Consider the following 19,561-nt stretch of genomic DNA (forward strand, 5'->3'; position numbering starts at 1 on the left):
TTTAACTATTCTGTTCTGATACCATAAAAGCCATTCACAATAGGTTTTAGGTGGCTGTAATTTATAATCATTTCAGTAGTGAAATTCATCATCCCTGGGATTATTCCCTCTCTTGTCTCATGTTAATTCCCGGCTCCAGATTGTCTTTGCTGTGACCTCATCTGTAAAGATTTGCTTCCCTTTTCAATATCTGCCTTTTGCTTTCTGGAGATATAACCTTTGTTTCTCAAGATCTGAATGCATGGAATATGAAGCTTTCCCCAACTCCACCAGCACAAGTGACCTCTCTTTCTCTCAACCCTGCAGCTGTTTATCCATTAAAATTACCAATTAAATTTCCTTTTATACATGTCTTGTCTCCCAGTAATTGGTAACCGCTGAGGTCTGAGAAAGCATAGCCCATATTCTTTAACTTGACCCTGAGGAGATGCAGGTCTAGCTTTTGTTTAGGTTAGGGTTGGCATCTGAGGAACTGTGTTCCTATTTCATGCTGCAGTCATGAGGTAACAGAACCCTTAAATCAAAAGCTGTCAACCTAACATGAAGAGGCATCCACAGAGTTGTCTCTGAGAAGCTTTATTCTTTGACTCACATCTCCAATATGAGTAATGTGGTTGAAACCTAGCAAAGTCAAAATTTACTTGAAGTGATATGATGGATCCGGTGCTGTAGATGGTGATTGTAGACCTGAAAAAAAGAAGTTACGAGAATAACATCTGCTTTTCTGTGTGATATTTTCCCCCCAGCTGTTTAGAGAATTATAAATTGCTCTGTCAAGTGTTTGTTTACAAAAGCCTGGCCAATTTCAAAATGAAGCTGCCTTTGAGTTGTCCCTGTTTCATCTCACTGTTTGGAAAATAAATCTGAATCATTAAGATGTAAATACATCAAGTTAAATCCAAAGACAGGGAAAACCAAGTAAAAGCAAGAAATGTACCACAATTTAACTATTCCCCTGGGAGGAAAAATATACATGGTAATAATTTTTGTATCTTTTATTATTAAATTAAGGGGAGAGAAATTTGAAATCAGCATAATGTCTATTTTGCGTAGTATTTAATACTATGATATATATTGACAATTGATAATGAATCAAAGTATGTGAGGGTAACTGTATGTTCACTAAATTAGAGTTTGGTAATGAGATAGAAAGAGAGAATGAGAGGGGTATAGGTGTAAGCAGCAGTTCTCAAAGTGTAATCCTGGAACCAGCAGCAGCTGCATCACCCTGAAACATTAGAAATGCGAATTATCAGGCCCTGTTGAAGACCTACTGAATCAGAAACTCTGGGGATGGGGCCTAGTAACAAGCCCTTGTGTTTTAACAAGCTCTCTAAGGGATTCTGATGCGTACTCCAGTTTAAGAACCACTTCTATGTAGATGGATGGATGATTGGATGGCTGGCAAGATATGTGGGTACAATGACACATACATACATAAATACAAGTATAGATATGGGTAAAAATACAGATATGAATACAAATACAGATATGAATATAGATATTTTGAGATATAGATAGATAGATGGATATAGGTAGATATAGAAATGTGGAGTTACCATCACAGGACTTTTGTAGAGGAGCAAATTATTTCCTTTTACTTATTATATGATTGAATAAAAGCTATTCTTTTCTCTAGGCAATGGCTCTATCACTTATAAACTGAGAAAATCTACTTGTGGTCCATTTGTTGAACCATTTTCCATTAGGTTCACTTAAAGTGTTTGCTCCATCAAGTCTGCCACCTGGATGGTTTCCTTCACTGCAAAACTGGTTTGCTCTTCCCTCCCCTCTGTCTTCTTAGTGGCTGCTGTCTGCCCTGGTTCTATCCATTGGTAGATCTGATTGCTTTGGTGATTGGATCAACAGTTGAATCCTCACAGGATTTTAAGGCCAACAATTTCCTACATCTTGGTCCATTTTTCAGAATTTCTTCATTTGTGTTTTATCCTTCCATTTTTGTTTCTAAGCATATATAATTTATTTAGATTGGTGCAGAAGTAATTGTGGTTTTGCCATGTAAAGACAAAAACCATAATTACTTTTGCACCAACCTAATAATTTCAGCCAACTATTCATATGCAGCACTGTTTGCAATGGGGATGAAAAAGTAACAGCTAAATATCTGATAAAATGGGATGTTTTAAATATAGTAGATTGCAAAATAATATCATACTTTTTGAGAAGAAAATTTCAATATGCAAAAAAGTGGGATAATATTCATTAAGATAATATCCATTAAGTTAATATTCTTAATGAATATTATCCCCAATGATTGTGGGATTATGGTTGTTTTAATTTTATTCATTTTGCTTATTTTTATATTTCTGATTATATTAGTTATAAGCTCAAATTGCTGTTATAAGCAAAGATAATGCAGATTTATATATATAAAAGTAAAATAAATTGATTGTATTTTTTATCTTCTTCCTTTCCCCACTATACCATGAATTTAAAGGCCAACAATTATGCCAGCTATATCTTTTCATCATTTTTCACATTAAAAGCAATATTGCTGGATAGTAGAATTAAATGACAACTCTGCTTTTGGAAATGACAGGAAGTCTGCTGTAAATAGATAATTGATGTAGATGTTAAAACCAAATAGAATTTCCATTTATGGAGAAGGGAATATTTAAGGGTATGTGACTATAAGAAAATACTTCCTTTTGCTTTTAACACAAGATGTAATATGACTTGTCATGCTCAGGATTTGTATTGAAGTGGATAATGGCACTTTCCCTAATATTTGGAGGCAGAGGACTTGATCCTCTTTTGAAGGCCTTCCTTTGAAGATAAACATAGACATTGGTTTTAGCTTAATTCTTCTTCCCTAAAATTACTTCCTGCTCTAAAATTCTGTAATTCCATAACAAGAGTGTATAAGCAATAATTATAAAATAGGAAAATGAGCCATTCTACTTGCCATCCTTCATGTAAAGCTGCACTATGGAATCCTGATCTAAGGTGGGGCTGGGGTCATTTCTCCAAGCAGTATGATGCCCTGGAAGAAAGCAATGTACAGTGGCCTGTGATGCTAGACCTTGGATCACTTTGATGCCCTTGGCTTGTAATAAAAGCAAAATCCATTTAAACTAGCTTAAATAGGAATTTTAGAGGCTTATGTCACCAAAATCAATAAGTATGTTGGGTTTCATCCAGTGACATGATCTTTTTCCTGCAGTGCTCTTCATTTTATGTCTCTCTAAGTGTCACCTCTAGGCTGATAGCAAGAGAACCTATGGCAGTTTGGGGAAAAATATGACAATGTCTAAGCTAGTGTTTCTCAACTATGGGTGACCACCCCAGGGGACATCTGGCAAAGTCTGGAAACATTTTTGGTTGCCACAAGTGGAGAGGTGCTACCGGCATCAAGTGAGTAAAAGCCAGGGATCCTTCTAAACATCCTCAGTTTGCAGGACAGCTCCACAAGAGAGAATGATCCAACCCAAAATGTCAATAGTGCTGGGTAACTCTGGCATAGAAGAAGAAAGGTTTCCTTTGCCTATAACTCTCACTTACATTCTAGGAAACATTTCCAAAGGCTTCCAGCCACATTTCCCTCACATGCTGCTGCCTACAGTATAGAAGGCTTTAGGCCTGGGTTCTGAGATCAATCATGGGCAGGGAACAGTGTTACCAAGATCAGCTCACTGAGCCCCCAAATGCACGTGGAATGTCCATGCTATACACTATCTACCAGAACAATAAATGCCCATCATATAATAGTACTATTTTGTTATTAGCAAGAGAGGGGAATTCAGGCATCATTACTATTCAGCCCTAAAAAAAGAAGGAATTCCTGTTATTTGCAACAACATGGATGAATCTGGAGGACATTGTGTTAAATGAAATAAGCCAGGCACAGAAAGCAAAGACAAATACTGCACTTTCTCACTTACATGTGGAATCTAAAAAAGTTGAACTCATAGGTGCAGAGACTAAAATGGTGCTTTCCAGAACGTGGGGGTGGGGCTGGGGGTTGGAGAGATGTTGGTCAAAGGATACAAAATTTTACTTAGACAAAAGAAATAAGTTCAAGAGATCTATTGTACAACAGGGTTACTATAATTAATAGCAATGTATTTTATTTTGAAAATCACTAACAGTAGATTTTAAGTATTCTCACCACAAAAAGTGATAGCTATGTAGGTAATGCATGTGTTAATTAGTTCAATGACGTCATTTCACAATTGGATATGTATGTCAGGACATCATCTTGTACACAATAAATATGTACAATTTCTGTTTGTTAATTTTTTAAAAATCCTGTGAACTGCTGAAGAATAAACATACTCTCCATAGCAATTTAAATCCTTTCTGTGGGATTTGGGGAAGTGTTTCTTCACCTGTATTTTTTTCTGGGTTATCTGCATTAATATCTTTCTAGAAAAGGGTATGACTGGAAGTGGCTTATTGACAATCTGGATTTTCCCAAGAGAAATTACCTTCAACCAGGAGAGATGACTACTTTAAAGAAGGGCTTTGCAGAACCTGTGTCTTTACTGAGTCATTCGCAATCCAAGTGAGAGATGATGTTAGCTTGGACCAAGATGGAACCATTGAAATTATGAGAAGAGAGGTCAGATTCTGACATATTTTGAAGGCATAGCCAACAAGAATTACTAACAGATTGACTATGGATTATGAAATGGACCCATTGGTGATACAGAGTAGAAGTTTTGGTCTGATCTACTGGAAAAATTGAGTTGCTATTGACTTAAATGGGGAATACTATAGAGAAGAATATTGAGAAGAAGTTGAAGAACTCAGGGAATTCAAGAAAAAAATGTCCTAGTTGGAGATGTAAAGTAGGTAACTATCAGTGCATAGATGTCATTCAAAGATATAAGGTTGTTAAAATCACCAAAGAGGAATTGCAGATGAAAAATAAAGGAGATCCAAGAACAGAGCCATGGTGAATTCCAACATTATGTTACATTCAGAGAGGTGATAGACACTCAAGAGAGTGTGGCATCCACAAAGCTTAGTGTCACATTTGTTAATTGACGTCAAAAACATGGCTGGTTGTTTTGTTTTTGTTTTTAACTTAAACTCTTTCAAATTCTGGAACTTGGGTTTCTTTCCCTAAAAGAGAAAAAAACAGCCTTCTTTGTCTTTTGAGTAAGCCAGGAAGCCTCTTCCTGCCGTCAATTATTAATTTTCTTAACGTTATCCACTTGTCATCTAAAACAGGGGTTCCCGACTCCCAGGCCGCAGACCAGTACCAGTCCATGGCCTATTAAAAATGGGACCGCATAGCAGGAGGTGAGCAGCGAGTGAGTGAGCATTACTGCCGGTGCTCCGCCGCCCGCCAGATCAGTGGTGGCATTCATTAGAGTCTCATAAGCGCACGAACCCTATTGTGAACTGTGCAGGTGAGGGATCTAGGTTGCAAGCTCTTTATGAGAATATAACTAATGCCTGATTATCTGAAGTGGAACAGTTTCATGCGGAAACCATCCCTGCTGCACTGTCTGTGGAAAAATTGTCTTCCACAAAACCGGTCCCTGGTGCCAAAAAAGGTTGGGGTCAGCTAATCTAATTTTTTTTTTTTTTTAATTTTTAAATTTTTTTTTTTTTTTTTTTTTTTTTTTTTTTTGAGACGGAGTCTCACTCTGTCACCCAGGCTGGAGTGCAGTGGCTGGATCTCAGCTCACTGCAAGCTCCGCCTCCCGGGTTCAAGTGATTCTCCTGCCTCAGCCTCCCTAGTAGCTGGGACAACAGGCGCCCACCACCTCGCCCGGCTAGTTTTTTGTATTTTTTAGTAGAGACGGGGTTTCACTGTGTTAGCCAGGATGGTCTCGATCTCCTGTCCTCGTGATCCGCGCTTCTCGGCCTCCCAAAGTGCTGGGATTACAGGCTTGAGCCACCACGCCTGGCCTCAGCTAATCTAAAACATAGCCAAGCTATGGGCTAAGGAACTTACCTTGCTTTTTTTTCCATCTGGGCAAATGGTTCATCCTGCCCCTCCAGGGTGAGAAATGCCTGTCCCTTCTCTCAATCTGTACATGCAGGCTAACAAAATATATTTTTCAGAGATGATTTATTTCACCAGAACGATTATTGATAATTTGCATTTATGGACACTTGGTGATCTTATCAATATTTTTATGTTTTCTGTTTTTTAACTTTTAAGTTCAGGGGTACAAGTGAAGGTTTGTTACATAGGTAAACCTGTATCATGCGGTTTTGTTCTACAGATTATTTCCTTACCCGGGTATTAATCCTAGTACCCATTAGTTATTTTTCCTGATCCTGTCCCTCCTCCCACCCTCTACCTTCTGAGAGGTCCCCAGTGTGTGTTGTTCCCCTCCATGTGTCCATGTTTTCTCATCATTTAGCTCCCACTTATAAGTGAGAACACTCAGTATTTAGTTTTTTCTGTTCCTGTTAGTTTGCTAAGGATATATATCATGGAATACCATGCAGCCATAAAAAAGAATGAGATCATATATTTTGTGGGGACATGGATGGAGGTGGAGGCCATTATCCTTAGCAAAATGTTTTCCCTTTTTGTGGGACATTATCTTGAATTTCTCAGAATTCAACCACAAGTTTAAAGAGTGAACACTGGATATCTATTGTAAATTTTTCTAAAATAACATACACCTAGCTATGAGAAAAATAGTTTTCAAATTTTATTTTGCATAAGAGTTTCTTGGAAAGTTTCTTAAAATGCACATTTCTTGACCTCAGAAGTTCTGTTGTGATCAATTTGGGACTGGACTCCAGCTGGTCCATTTCATCCATCCCACACCATTATCTGATTACAGGGCAGAGGATCCACAAGCCATTCAGGAGCTCATACAGATTTCTGCAAGCTGAAAAGGAAATTATTGACTTCCAAAGTAATGATGTAAATACTTACCTATATATATAAAAACATAGCAACTACCAATTTCATTGTCAATTAGTATTTTTTAACAATCTCATCACATGTAAAAACAATTTGTAATGTACATTTTGTTCTCTTAATAAGTATTCCTGAACACGCACAATAATTACTTTAAAAATCACAGCCAAATGAGAATCCAATGAATTACTTATTGCCAAATCATGTCAAAATCAAAATTGTAAAAATTCTTGATAATATAAGGAGATGAACCTCAAAAGTAAGTGCTTAAAATAGCTCAGAGTTCCCGGAACTCTACTTTTGACAAAAAGCAACCCCAGGTGACTCTATATTTGATCTTTTGCCCACACTTTGAGAATCTAAGGTCTATGTGGGGATGCTTCATATCACCAAAGCATACTTGTCTTCCTTCAGTCATTTATCAAAATTCTCAGCACCTAAATCTAGCATCTTAGCATGATGCTATATTATAAAAATACAGTGATAAACAATCTTTCTAATTGTGAAGCCTCTAGCCCAGTAAGAGAGGCAGCCAATAGACAAATGCACAAACAAGTAAAATCAATTATAGGTTGAGATAAGTGCTAAGAAGAAAATCAACAGTGTGTTGAGATCAAGAAGCCAGGAAACATTAACATCAGATTGGGGAAGTCAAGGAAGACTTTTTGAGCAGATGATATTTAAGCAGAAACCCGAAAAAGGAGGAGCCAACCCTGTGACTGACGCCTTAGGAAAGCAGTTCAAGCACAGGAAACAGCACAGGCAGAAACCCCTAATCAGGACCCAGCTTTCCTTGTCCATGAGTGTTTGAAGAACAGGAGGAAAGAGAGGAGGCATGAAAGGTGAGGCTAAGGAAGTTGGTCCAGATCCTTTGACATAAGCAGGTTCTATGTGGATGGATTTTATTCTAAGTGCAATGGAAGCCCATTGATGATCTTTGCTTGCCTGTTTGTTATTTTTTAAAGGTTGGATATGGTGTGGTACTTTGTGTAGCAGTTGAACACATAACTCTGGAGCCAGACTGCCCAGGCAGGAATTCTGGCTTTGCCTCTTAGAGGCAGAGTAAAGTTGAGCATGTTCCAATGTCTCTTTACTCAGTTCTTCATTGTAAAATGGAAGTAATAACAGTACCTACCTCATAAGGTTGTTTAGCAGATTTAATAAATATGTGATATGCTCTATATATGTCTCAAAATGAATAATTGTCTTTAAGAAGATTACTGTTATTTCCCCCATGAACAAATTGAGTAAGGACAAGAGCAGATGGCTAGGTTGTCTAGAAGGCTGCTAAATTTGTTTGGGAGAAATATGATGGGGGCTGGAATTGGAGTGATGAAAGTGAAGATGGAGAGGAAGGGTCAGATTCCTGATTTATTTTGGATGCAGAGTTGACAGAAGTTGGTAATAGATTAAAAGTAGAACATGCGGTGAAGAGAAGAATAAAGAAAATGACTTAGTTCCTAGCTCAACTAATTGGGTGGATAAAAATAATAATAATAATCATAATCATCATCATCCACAATAACGTTGATTAAGCGCGTGCTGCATACCAGGCAGGCTTTGTGATAAATGCTTTGTAAACACCTCTAAAGATGTGGGAGGGTAGGATACCAAAACATTTACCAGAAGAGAAAGTCAAGAGTTCATTAGTGGATAAGGGAAGTTTGAGATGACCCTGAGACACCAGGTAGAAGGGTCAAGAAGTCAGCTGGATAATTGGGTCCATAAAACACAAAGATGATTGATTTGGAGATAATATTTGAGAGTTCTGAACATTGCAATGGGATTTACCACCATGTCTTTTTTGTATAATGGCTTGGGCTGTTACAATAATGTTTTTATCTTTTTGGGTCTAATTCTTTTTAGTTCAAGACCTGCTTTGTAAAAACCTTAGTGTTAATTGAATTTTCAGTCAGTTCTCCGTAGTGTAAAATAAAGTATTGCATTAACATTTCTGACTCTTGAAACAACTCTACCGAACTAAACTACTTAATCTGAAGTTTGTGTTGTGTTGTGTGTGAAACATTTCCTCATCAAAATTCAAAGAAACTTTAGTTCAAGTTATGGCCTGAAATCAACAGAATTATATTAATTCATATGGATATAGAAAATCATTTATTTACAGTATTTAAATTGACATTTAAACAGTTTTTCCAATCCCACACAGTTAGTGGCATAAGGTCTTGAGAAAGCATGAAACATTTTTTTATCAGCCTCATATTTCGTTGAGCTTGCCAAACACAGTTCATTTTCCATAGAAATTTGCAAACCTGAGTAGTGGCCAAATTTTCGGAGTCGCTGAATGTAAGCCAATGAATAAAATTGTTAAACCCTTTGATTTCCCCCCACTTTTTTCCCTTAAAAAGTAACATAGCATGGCATGTGCCTGAGTTTTATTTTTTGACATCTATTACCCACAACACTCGAGTGTGTTTCAGAATCAGCCTGTATGGACATTTCAGTACAAAATGAACACAGCTGGCCCTTTGGGGAACATTCATTTGCAGCTTTGTTATCCTTAGACAGGAAGCCTTCTCCTCCACACTTCCATCGACATTTTTCAGAAGGCAATGGCATCAACCTTTAAAAATGGATACTTTCAAGGGTTTAAAGGTTCAGATTTTTAAGACAAACCCAGAATAAGCAAAAGTTACATATTGGCCAAAAATGTGACTCCAGAAACTGTGTGTTGTAGCAAATCTTTCTTTTGAGACTTTTGTCCTGTTAGCAGAATGCACTGATCGAACTAAACCTTGAGCATGACACAGGATAGAACTAGTTATTATTAAGAAAATAACGTTCAAGGGCATTTGTCCATTGTACCCAGGAATAGTTTGGAAAGATGAAGGATATGGAAACAAGCAAAAAAGAAGAAATAAAATTAATAATTAAAATGTCAGTAACTCTAATGTATTTCTCTTAGTGGATGATAAAATTACATAAGAATGTCAACCTTTTCTTTAACCCAATGACCACAGTGGCAGTCTCTTCATTGGACTGCTTCCTTCATTGACATCACCTTCTAATTTCATTTTTACTTATAATAGTGAAAATGCACAATGGCCCCTAGAGGCAATACCCTAATTTTTTTGTTTAAGTGCTCAAAAAAGTATATCCTTTCCCTGCAAAAAAGGCAGAGGGTCACAATTTATTACTGAATTTCAGTTATGAAAAACCCACTGAAGTGTGAGAGTCCATTGTGCTTCAGTTGCATTTAATCTCTTTGGAGATGCCAACTACCTGATACATAAGAGCAACTGTAAGTTCCAAAAAAACTCTCACAGATAGGAACCATAGACATGGAGAGAAGGGAGCCACTACTCAGAAATGAAGGAGTCGAGGAGGAGTGGGGCTGAACCATGAAGCCAGAACAGAATTTTTGTCAGTGGCCTAGAAGCAAAGCTGAGAAGAAGGGTTTGAATGTGCTGAGGACCAGTGGTTGTAGCTCCACACTGAGATGGAAGCCTCCTCTCACTGTAGCTTCTGCCAAACCACACAGGTAAATTTGCAGGAGTAATGGTGACCTCCGAAGAGCCTGGTGTAATTGGGGAATGATTGTTGCAAGGGAATAAGAGCCAGTATTTCATTTGGTCTTTTGTGTCTGGCATTTTTCACTCAGTATAATGTCCCCCAGGTTCATCCATGTTGTAGTATTTATCAGTACTTCATTCTTTTTTGTGGCTGAATAATATTCTATTGTAGGGATATGACACGTTTTGTTTATTCCTTCATCTGTTGATGGATTATTTGGGTTGTTTTGACTGTTTGACTATTATGAATAATGCTGTTATGAACATTCATATGCAAGTTTTTGTGTAGACTTACATGTTTTTCATGTCCGTATTTCTTGAGTATATAACTAAAAGTTGAATTGCTGAGTATAATGGCAAATGTATGTTTAACATTTGGAGAAACATTCTCACCAGCAGTATGTAAGGGCTCCACATCTTTACCAACACTTTTTTTTAAAGCTATCCTAGTGGGCATGATGTGATAGCTCACTGTGATTTTTTTGTTTTGTTTTGTTTTGTTTTTTTGGGTTTTTTTGGGTTTGTTTGTTTGTTTGTTTGTTTTGAGATAGGGTCTCACTCTGTCACTTGGGTTGGAATGCAGCGGCACAATCACAGCTCATTTCAGCCTTGACCTTCCTGGGCTCAGGTGATCTTCCCACTTCAGCCTCCCAAGTAGCAGGAACTACGGGCATGCACCACCACACCAGGCTATTTTTTTCTTTTTTTGTATTTTGTGTACAGACAAGGTTTTGCCATGTTGCACAGGTTGATCTTGAACTCCTGAGCTCAAGTGATCTGCCCGTCTTGGCCTCTCAAAATGCTGGGATTACCGGCATGAGCCTCACTGTGATTTTGATTTGCATTTCCCCGATGGCTAATGATATCAAGCATCTTTTCATATGCTTATCAGCCATTTGTATATTTTCTTCCGAGAAGTATTTATTCAGATTTTTTTTCTTATTTTCAATTAGGTTGTCTTTTTATTATTGAATTGTAAGAGTTCTTCAGATTCTGGATACAAGTCTCTCATCAGATATGTGAGTGAGCATTTTATTCAAATGATTTGTTCCTCCAGCATTCATACTGCATTTCTACAATCTACAATAAATGTCTATCTCATTTATCTCAACTTTTTAACTTTTACACTTTTCTTCCTAGTGGGTGCTTGGGGGCTCTCAGCCTTCTGTGCCTAGGGAGGACTTTCAGAACTAAGAGCTCCCCAGGGTGTCTGACTCAGAGGATCACAGTGACCCAAGGCTCTCTCCCTCCGAGAGCCTCTAGTTGTGCATTCCAGACAGGAAGGCTGCCCAGCCAGCTCCTCTAGCGCTTTGAGCAGTGTCCCTCCCTGCCTCCTGTCTCCTTCTCTGTTCCCACACTGCACAGGGGCTCTGCGTTGGGAGCATGGGGGCTCGCTACTGCCTAGAGCTGCTGCTATTGCTGAGGTGTAAGAACCCTGGAGAGGTAAGAAGATAGGGTGTGTGTATTTCAGGCTCCGTGTTTCATGCCTACTGCTCGAAGCAAGATAGGACCCCAGCCAGGAAGAAATGAAAGATTCCATGGAGTAATAATCCCAGAGCAGCATCTGGAAAAGGTGAACATAGGCAGGAAAGGAGAGAAGCAATAGCATTGAAGGGATTTGCTCAGTGTGTCCTGGCACTTGAGTCTCTTTTAACATCAAAGCTCAGGTGGTTCAAATGAGAGTCAGACTATCTCTGCCTGTTGCCTTAAGAGTAAATTCAGAGTCTTCAAACCAGGCTTATTGGAATATTACATACCCTTGCCAAGACATTTACATTTTTATTGAAAGTTCAGAGCAAATCGTAGTAGGGACCCACCATTTTTTCTGCACCATTCCTTTTGGCTATTTTCTCAGTATTTGAAAACCAATGGAATTTGACTTTAACATGCACATTGGCTTATAATGTTACTGTTGCATAGGTCTTAGTGATCTTCCAGTCCAGTGTTTTTGTGCTAGAGGTAAGGAAACTGAAGTTCAGAGTGAATCAGGCATTGCCAGGGTCACCAGACTAATCCAGGACAGAACCGAGCCAAAACATCATTGCTATGGAGCCTCTCTTTGGGTCTCAATCGTTGGGTACTATATAATGACTGATGATTGGGGACAAGGGCATAGGTTGCCCTTTTCCTTAGTATGATGAAGGATCAGGATTCTATAACATTGATAAGTGATTAGGGTATTAATATGGAACCACAAAATGTGGTTCAACTCTGTCCTGTGGCCGCTCCATACAGCAAAGACAGATGGCTGGTTCAGAAAACTGGTTTTGTTGTTTGCATACAACAAAGGTAGCATCTGGTGCAAGTTTTATTTTTTTTAATGATTCCAGTGTCTTGTTTTTAATGATTTAATAGAAAGAACCTTAAAACTTATCTTTTCAGAATATTAATTTAGAATGTTACCAAAGTGTTCACAGAGTCTAATTAAATACTCGGTGGTTTCATATAGCTACAAGTAAAAGCTGCTTTGAATCCTTCCTAAACTCATATTGGTTTATTTGGTGAATTGTGTTTTAACATCAAGAAAGTAAGATCGTTGACTTTTCTGCAGAATGGTGATCTATTACCTTAAACAATGTGGTCAGACCACATCAATTCACTTGCAGATTTCTTCCTCTCTCTATCATGTGCACATGCCACCATAGGTATAAACTAATTTAAATATATATGAATTATTTAGTTTGTTAAATCCAAGTTGCTTTTGAAGAAAATTTGCTGCTCTTAGATTATGATTATTTACAGTTTGTTGAGTGATTTCGTTTTGTAGGCATAGACTTTTTATTGTGATTCTGATTATTTATAGTAATAGCAATTATCAAATAAACTAATGTGGTGATTACAGATTTTTGGATATCTATTACTATTTATTGGGAACATTTTTTTCACTACCAGAATGGGCGAAAAAAGCCACAAAAGCAGTAAATCCCATTGCTTTCCAAGTGTCATTGTAAATCCTGCTGATAAAAACTGCACATTTTAGCAATGTTTAATAAGCACTTTAAAAATTGACAACTGTCTTAAACAGATTTTGAAGTTGCTCCATTGTACCTATTTCCAGATTAAGAAAAATCATTTGTGGAAACCAAGTTGATCCTAAGTTCCTAGTCACGGGGAGAAGATGGGATTTTGTAAACCTGCAGAGCCTGAATTTGTTATTGCATGCAGCTGTGCAAATTTGCAAACATTTCCTTCCCTAGTCAGGACCCTATGGAAGGAGCCAGTTTGGACTACTGCCTTGATAGCTAACATTTGTAGAGGCTGCAATGCAGGAAGCTACTGGGATATTTGAACTTTGTCATCTATTTTAATCTGGGCATTAGATGCCAGGTAGAGAGAGTATGCAAGTCAATTACTTCTATTTCAATGTCGTGGTAGGGATATATCAGTAGCTTTATTATTCTGGTCATTCTCAGTGAATTTCAGAATGCTGCTTAAAATGGGCTTTCTGTATGTGTTGAGCGTGTGTTCAGTGGGATGTCTGAGAAGGAAGATAGAGGAGGGCTAAGGCCTGGGTCTCCTAAAACACATGATTATTTTATTGACCTAATCAGTGAGAGAAAGACAAAGCCTTCTGGTTTCTACAAGCACTGTACTTGCATTTATTTGTTTTCATTCCATCCTTTGGAACTAGAGAAGGCATGAGGACTATCCATGAGCAGGTTCACACTCAAAGCTGGGATAGATGGTCTTACCCTGGTTGCTATGGCAATGTTGTCCTAGCATAGGGGATACTTGCCCATGTTTGTTGCTGTCTCCTCTCTATCTTTGGCAGTTTAGCACAAGAGGCAACCCCCTCATGCAACTACAAAGCATTTATTGAGTTAGGGATTCTTCATTTTGAGTTACAGTTTGCTCTCTAGTATATTTTTGGGAGGACAAATGGGCAGGAAAAATTAAGTCACAGAAGGAGACAAGCTTCATCACTCTAATGGAGTTGAATTTACATTTGCCATTAAAAATAGCTATAGGTTATTTAATTAGAATCCTAGAGGCAGATAACGAATTAGTTTATCTTTCAAATGGTACTCATAAAAGATGGGGCAGTGTGTGTGTGTGTGTATGTGTGTGTGTGTGTTTAAAAGAGCCTAATTTCTTGTTAAAATTTAAAGTTCAAACAACCCCTTATTTGTAAATTGGTGATAGAGACAATTCTATAATGTTGTGATAATTAAATGAGCTAATACATGTCATGTGCTTAGAATAGTGCCTGAAATATAATGAGCCCAGTAAATGTTCAGCATTATTATTATCATTACTTTTATATTACAGCATCCTGGGTGTTTAATGCTAATGATGGCTCATTGAGCAGATATTAAACATACTAACCGATTTCCAAGTATTTTTCTAAATCTGCCTCAAGGAGCTCGCCAGCTAGTGGGGAGACAAAAAGTAGAAAGAAGCAGTTGTTTGAAAGAGAGGCATGGTCAACATATCCTGGGAAACCTCTGAGCCTGTGCACTCCAGCCCTGTGGACCAGCAAGAGAGGTTTCTAGAAGAGGTGGCATTGAGATGATGGTCATTGATGGCTGCTCCCAGATGTGTGGATATGGGAGCAAGGAGACAGGGGAACCTCACTTCCAGGAGTGCCAGCCAACGTAGAGCAGTGAGAGAAGATTTCTGTAAGAGGTGGCATTGAGGTGACGGTCACTGATGGCTGCTCCCGGATGTTTGGGATACAGCAGCAAGGAGGCAGGGAGATCCTCACTTCAGAAGTGCCTTGAGTTGGTTATTTGGACAGATAGGGTGTTCGATGGCCTGGGTCTGTCAGATATTCTCAGCTGCCCAAGGTCGGTGCTTAATTATCTCCTCTCTTTACAATACACTGCTTTATAATCTCCATGGCTGTAGGGGTTTTATTCCATAACAATTTTGTAGCAAAAACTTCTTAATCGAATCATTCTTTTGGAAAGTGGTGGTTCTGAAAATCATGAGAATTAAGGCATCTTAAATTACTGCCCACTTTATAGATGGAACCACTAATTTCTCATTATTCTGCCAGATCCAAGCAAATCTCAGAACAGAATTTGTCCCAGACTAATTGAATAACCTTGAATTCAGTAGTTATACTCATGGCTAAATTGATTATTTTTCTCCTCTTTATCACTCAGACACAATCACTTTTAGAGGTTCTTCAGACTGATTTACAATTAACTCCTTAGCACATCTTTGGAAGGTCAAATAAGCAGGAAAAATTAACTCACAGGAGACAAGCTTCTTTGTAACCTCCCAAGAAACAAATAACAAACTCACTTCTAAGTAAGTTCTGAAGAAGCAAATAACTATTCTAACGTCTGTCGGATGGTTTTTAAAAAATATGTTTTAATTTACTTTTTATTTTATAGATATAGAGGGTAGACATACTTTCTTACGTGGATATATTGTATAGTGGTGAAATCTGGACTTTTAACAGGATAGTTTTGATTTAGAGACATTAGCTGACTTAATCACCGGACAACACTTTCTTTATTTTGCAAATTCTCCTTAACACCCCTACCACTCCCCGAGCTGTTTTGATTTGTTTAGCTCCCTGTTGTGACTCCAGACATTGCCAAAGGTCCCCTAGGAGACACAACTATACCTGGTTAAGAACCACTCATCTAGAGGAAAGCGGTTTGGTAAAGGCCGGGTGCAGTGACTCACGCCTGTGATCCCAGCACTTTGGGTGGCTGAGGCGGGCGGATCACGAGGTCAGGAGATCAAGACAATCCTGGCCAACATGGTGAAACCCTGTCTCTACTAAAATACAAAAAATTAGCCGGGCATGCTGGTGCCCGGCTGTAGTCCCAGCTACTCAGGAGGCTGAGGCAGGGGAATCGCTTGAACCCGGGAGGCAGTGATTGCAGTGAGCCGAGATTGCGCCACTGCACTCCAGCCTGGCGACAGAGCGAGACTCTGTCTCAAAAAAAAAAAAAAAGAAAGAAAGAAAGAAAGAAAAATCCTTATAAAATGGAATTAGCTGAACTGTGCCAATGCCAGAGTGACAAGGGAAGGGTCTGAGTTGGGAGTCACTGTACACAAAGGCTCAGCCCTAGAAAGAAGGTAAAAGGAAGACATGCAGAGAGAGGTGGTCTCAAGTTCTAGCCTCCATCTAGCGGAGTGCCTCTATGATACTTGCCTGGTGTTGCTCTCCTGTTACCCTCAGAGTGGTGAATTGAGGATGAAGGCTTGTCTTGGAGGCAGCAAAGAACAGTGTCTGGGGATATCAGGTAGGAGAAGGCAAAGATCATTGAAGGGTCGGGTCGCAATCAGATCAGGTGGCTACATTGTCAGAGTGATGCACTGATAAATGACAGACATGGGCCGGGCACGGTGGCTCACACCTGTAATCCTAGCACTTTGGGAGGCTGAGGTGGGCAGATCACTTGAGGTCAGGAGTTCAAGACCAATCTGGCCAACATGGTGAAAACCCGTTTCTACTAAAAATACAAAAATTAGCTGGGTGTGGTTGCTCACTCTTGTAATCCCAGTTACTTGGGAGGCTGAGGCTAGAGGATCGCTTGAACCCAGGAGGTGGAAGTTGCAGTGAGCCAAGATCATACCACTGCTCTCCAGCCTGGGTGACAGAGCTAGACTCTGTCTCAAAAAAAAAAAAAAAAAAAAAGACAAACATGATGTACTTCAGTGCCTGTGGCATCAAAAACTTCTATGTCATATCTAAATTTTGTATCACTCCTGCTTCCAACTGGGTAGTGTTCTCTTTGGGAGTCTACAGAGGCAGGACAAAGTTCTCTTTCTCATCATAAGAATTGTAGCCAACATTTATTGAGCTTAGGACTCATTAACATGAAAAGACTCAGAGCATGATATTAGTACATTTTATAGACGGGTGTACTTAGCCATAGAGAGGCCAAAAAAATTGTCCAAGTTTCCACAGCAGATAGGCAGTGGTCATGACTGTGAATCAAATGGTTTGGTTATGGAGGCTGCACCCCCTACCACCACACTGGAAAGCCATCTTTGTGCTTCTGTAGACACTAAACTGACACCCCCAGAGCCTGCATGTTCCATGGCCAAATACGAAGCATGGAAAATTATTTGGAGAGGCAAACAAAATTTGGCTGTTCGAAGGAATTGAGATTTTAGTATTGTTCATTTTTTAAATTAAAAGTAAAGTGAATTCTGGGTGCTATGGTGTTTTTTGTTGACCATAGGACAATGATATTTGCAAATGGGATTTATTGATTTAGATTTTGTGATAGAGGATTCAAGTGTGATTTATTGAGGTAAATGTTTTGAACCCAAATGATCGCTCCTTTCTTCTCTCTTCAACTCCTCACGACTCCCAGCCCAATCTTATTCCTCCATAATTATTTATCATCTGGAAGAGTCAGGTGTTTCAAATGAGGCCAGCATGGACTTTTCCCAACAGGGATGTATTTTTTAATATCTAAATGTCAGCCTATGGCCCTTGCTGATAAGGCTCCAGATCAAATAGGGGCAAAAGGAATTGAAAGCCAAATCGCAAAAATAAGTAAAAACTCCAGCTAACAAGAATTTCACAACAGACATAAGCTGATGACTATTTTATTAAAGCAATGTGGAGTACTACTAAATGCTACTGTGTTCTGGAAATGTAGGAAATTGGTTGAAGTCATTTTTCTCTTGTTAGTCTCATGTTAAGCTGTTCATAGCAGGATCTCTTGGGTTATTTTTTCTCAATTAATACAGTTGTCTACTAATTTATTTTCTTTTTAAAAGTCTTGGCCTTAAACTCAATTTTGGTAGTTTCAGCTATTGTTTACTACCAAAGGAAGAACTTCAGATTTAGAGAAAAGTCTGTATTTTTATTTTGTGTGGAATTGAGAAAGGAGGTGGTAAACTTGACATTGCTTGCAAATGAAATGCACAGCTTGATCATTTTTTTCTTGATATAATTTTTGTTTTGGAAGAACTGTAGTATGTCTTGGTGGTGATAATGAATACCACAACCACATAATCATTCTCTAAATGATTGTAATGGAAAGAAGTTTTATTTAAAATTTCAAGTTACTCAAATGGCACATGTCTCCACATGTGTCTTTTTACTACAGGTAAACCCAGAAGGCATGCGTGATTATGGGTATGTGAGTGTGTGTAACATGAATGTGTGCCTGCCTCTATGTTATGTTGCACTATTAGTTTGAACCACAAAATAGAAAAGAATGTAAATATCTTCTGAAGTCTGGATACACCTGAACTCTGGATTTATCTGTTCTAAATGAAAACTAGAGGGGAAACCATTTTAGTATGTGAAGTTTGGCCTGAGGAAAATAATGGCACATCTACAGTTCTTAGAAAATTCTCATACAAGATCAGGATTACTGGCATGCTTGGGGAACAACTTGCTGTGGGTAGTTGAGATTTTCAGTTTCAACCAGCAAATCTGTTTTGTTTCATCTTTTGTTTAAAATATTTGAATTAATAAGAATTATTTTTCAACTTCAAGAAGTAGTACATAGAGCAATGCTGTCTGATAAAACTGAGTGGTGATGGAAATATTCTGTATCTCTGTTGTCCAGTATGGTAGCCATTAGCCTCATGTGACTACTTAGCACTTAAAATGTGTCTACTATGACTAAGGAATTGAATTTTAAGTTTTATTTAATTTTAATTTATTTACATTTAAATAGCCACATAGGACAGGGCTACCATATTTGACAGTGCAAGTATAGAGTATAATTACCAGTTAATGCATGTCTCTGGTTTGAAACATTCCACTGTATTATCACACTGCATATCTGAATTTTGATTTGGAAACTGTGGCTGAATGCTGGGATAGATTCCAGCTCTGCCAACAGGAAAGGAGTGGTGAGGAAAGCTATTGGACAGCTAGCCAAGGATATTTGCCATGTTTGCCAGAGTATTTTGACTGTACTTCTGTCATAGTATTAATACCATTTGGACTTTTTAATCGTTATTTGTGGGCTTATTTTATCCGTTTGGTAGATTCTAGATTCCTTAAGGATGGGGCCTTACTATTTTCACCAGCACATGGAATAGTGCCTTGCCCTAGAGTGTGCTTAATAAATATTGACTCAATTGATTAGAAGTGGTCCATGCCAATTGATTAAGCTTTTCTACCTTTAAAAAATTGAATCTAAATTCTTTAAAATCAAGTTATTTGTTTGAATATTGACACCCTCCCAGTAAAGTTATGTTTATTCATTCCAGAAAATGATTAAGTGGCCTTAATCAT

At 38.3% G+C, this 19,561-nt stretch overlaps 1 protein-coding gene across 5 annotated transcripts in view; it reads left to right on the plus strand.

Annotated features, from left to right (window-relative positions):
* Nucleotides 1–19,561, plus strand: part of LOC105478119 (Rho GTPase activating protein 6) — a 542,515-nt gene that overhangs the window by 349,485 nt on the left and 173,469 nt on the right. The window lies entirely within an intron of this gene.

Source organism: Macaca nemestrina, chromosome X (genome assembly GCF_043159975.1).
Source record: "Macaca nemestrina isolate mMacNem1 chromosome X, mMacNem.hap1, whole genome shotgun sequence".
Lineage (NCBI taxonomy): Eukaryota > Metazoa > Chordata > Mammalia > Primates > Cercopithecidae > Macaca > Macaca nemestrina.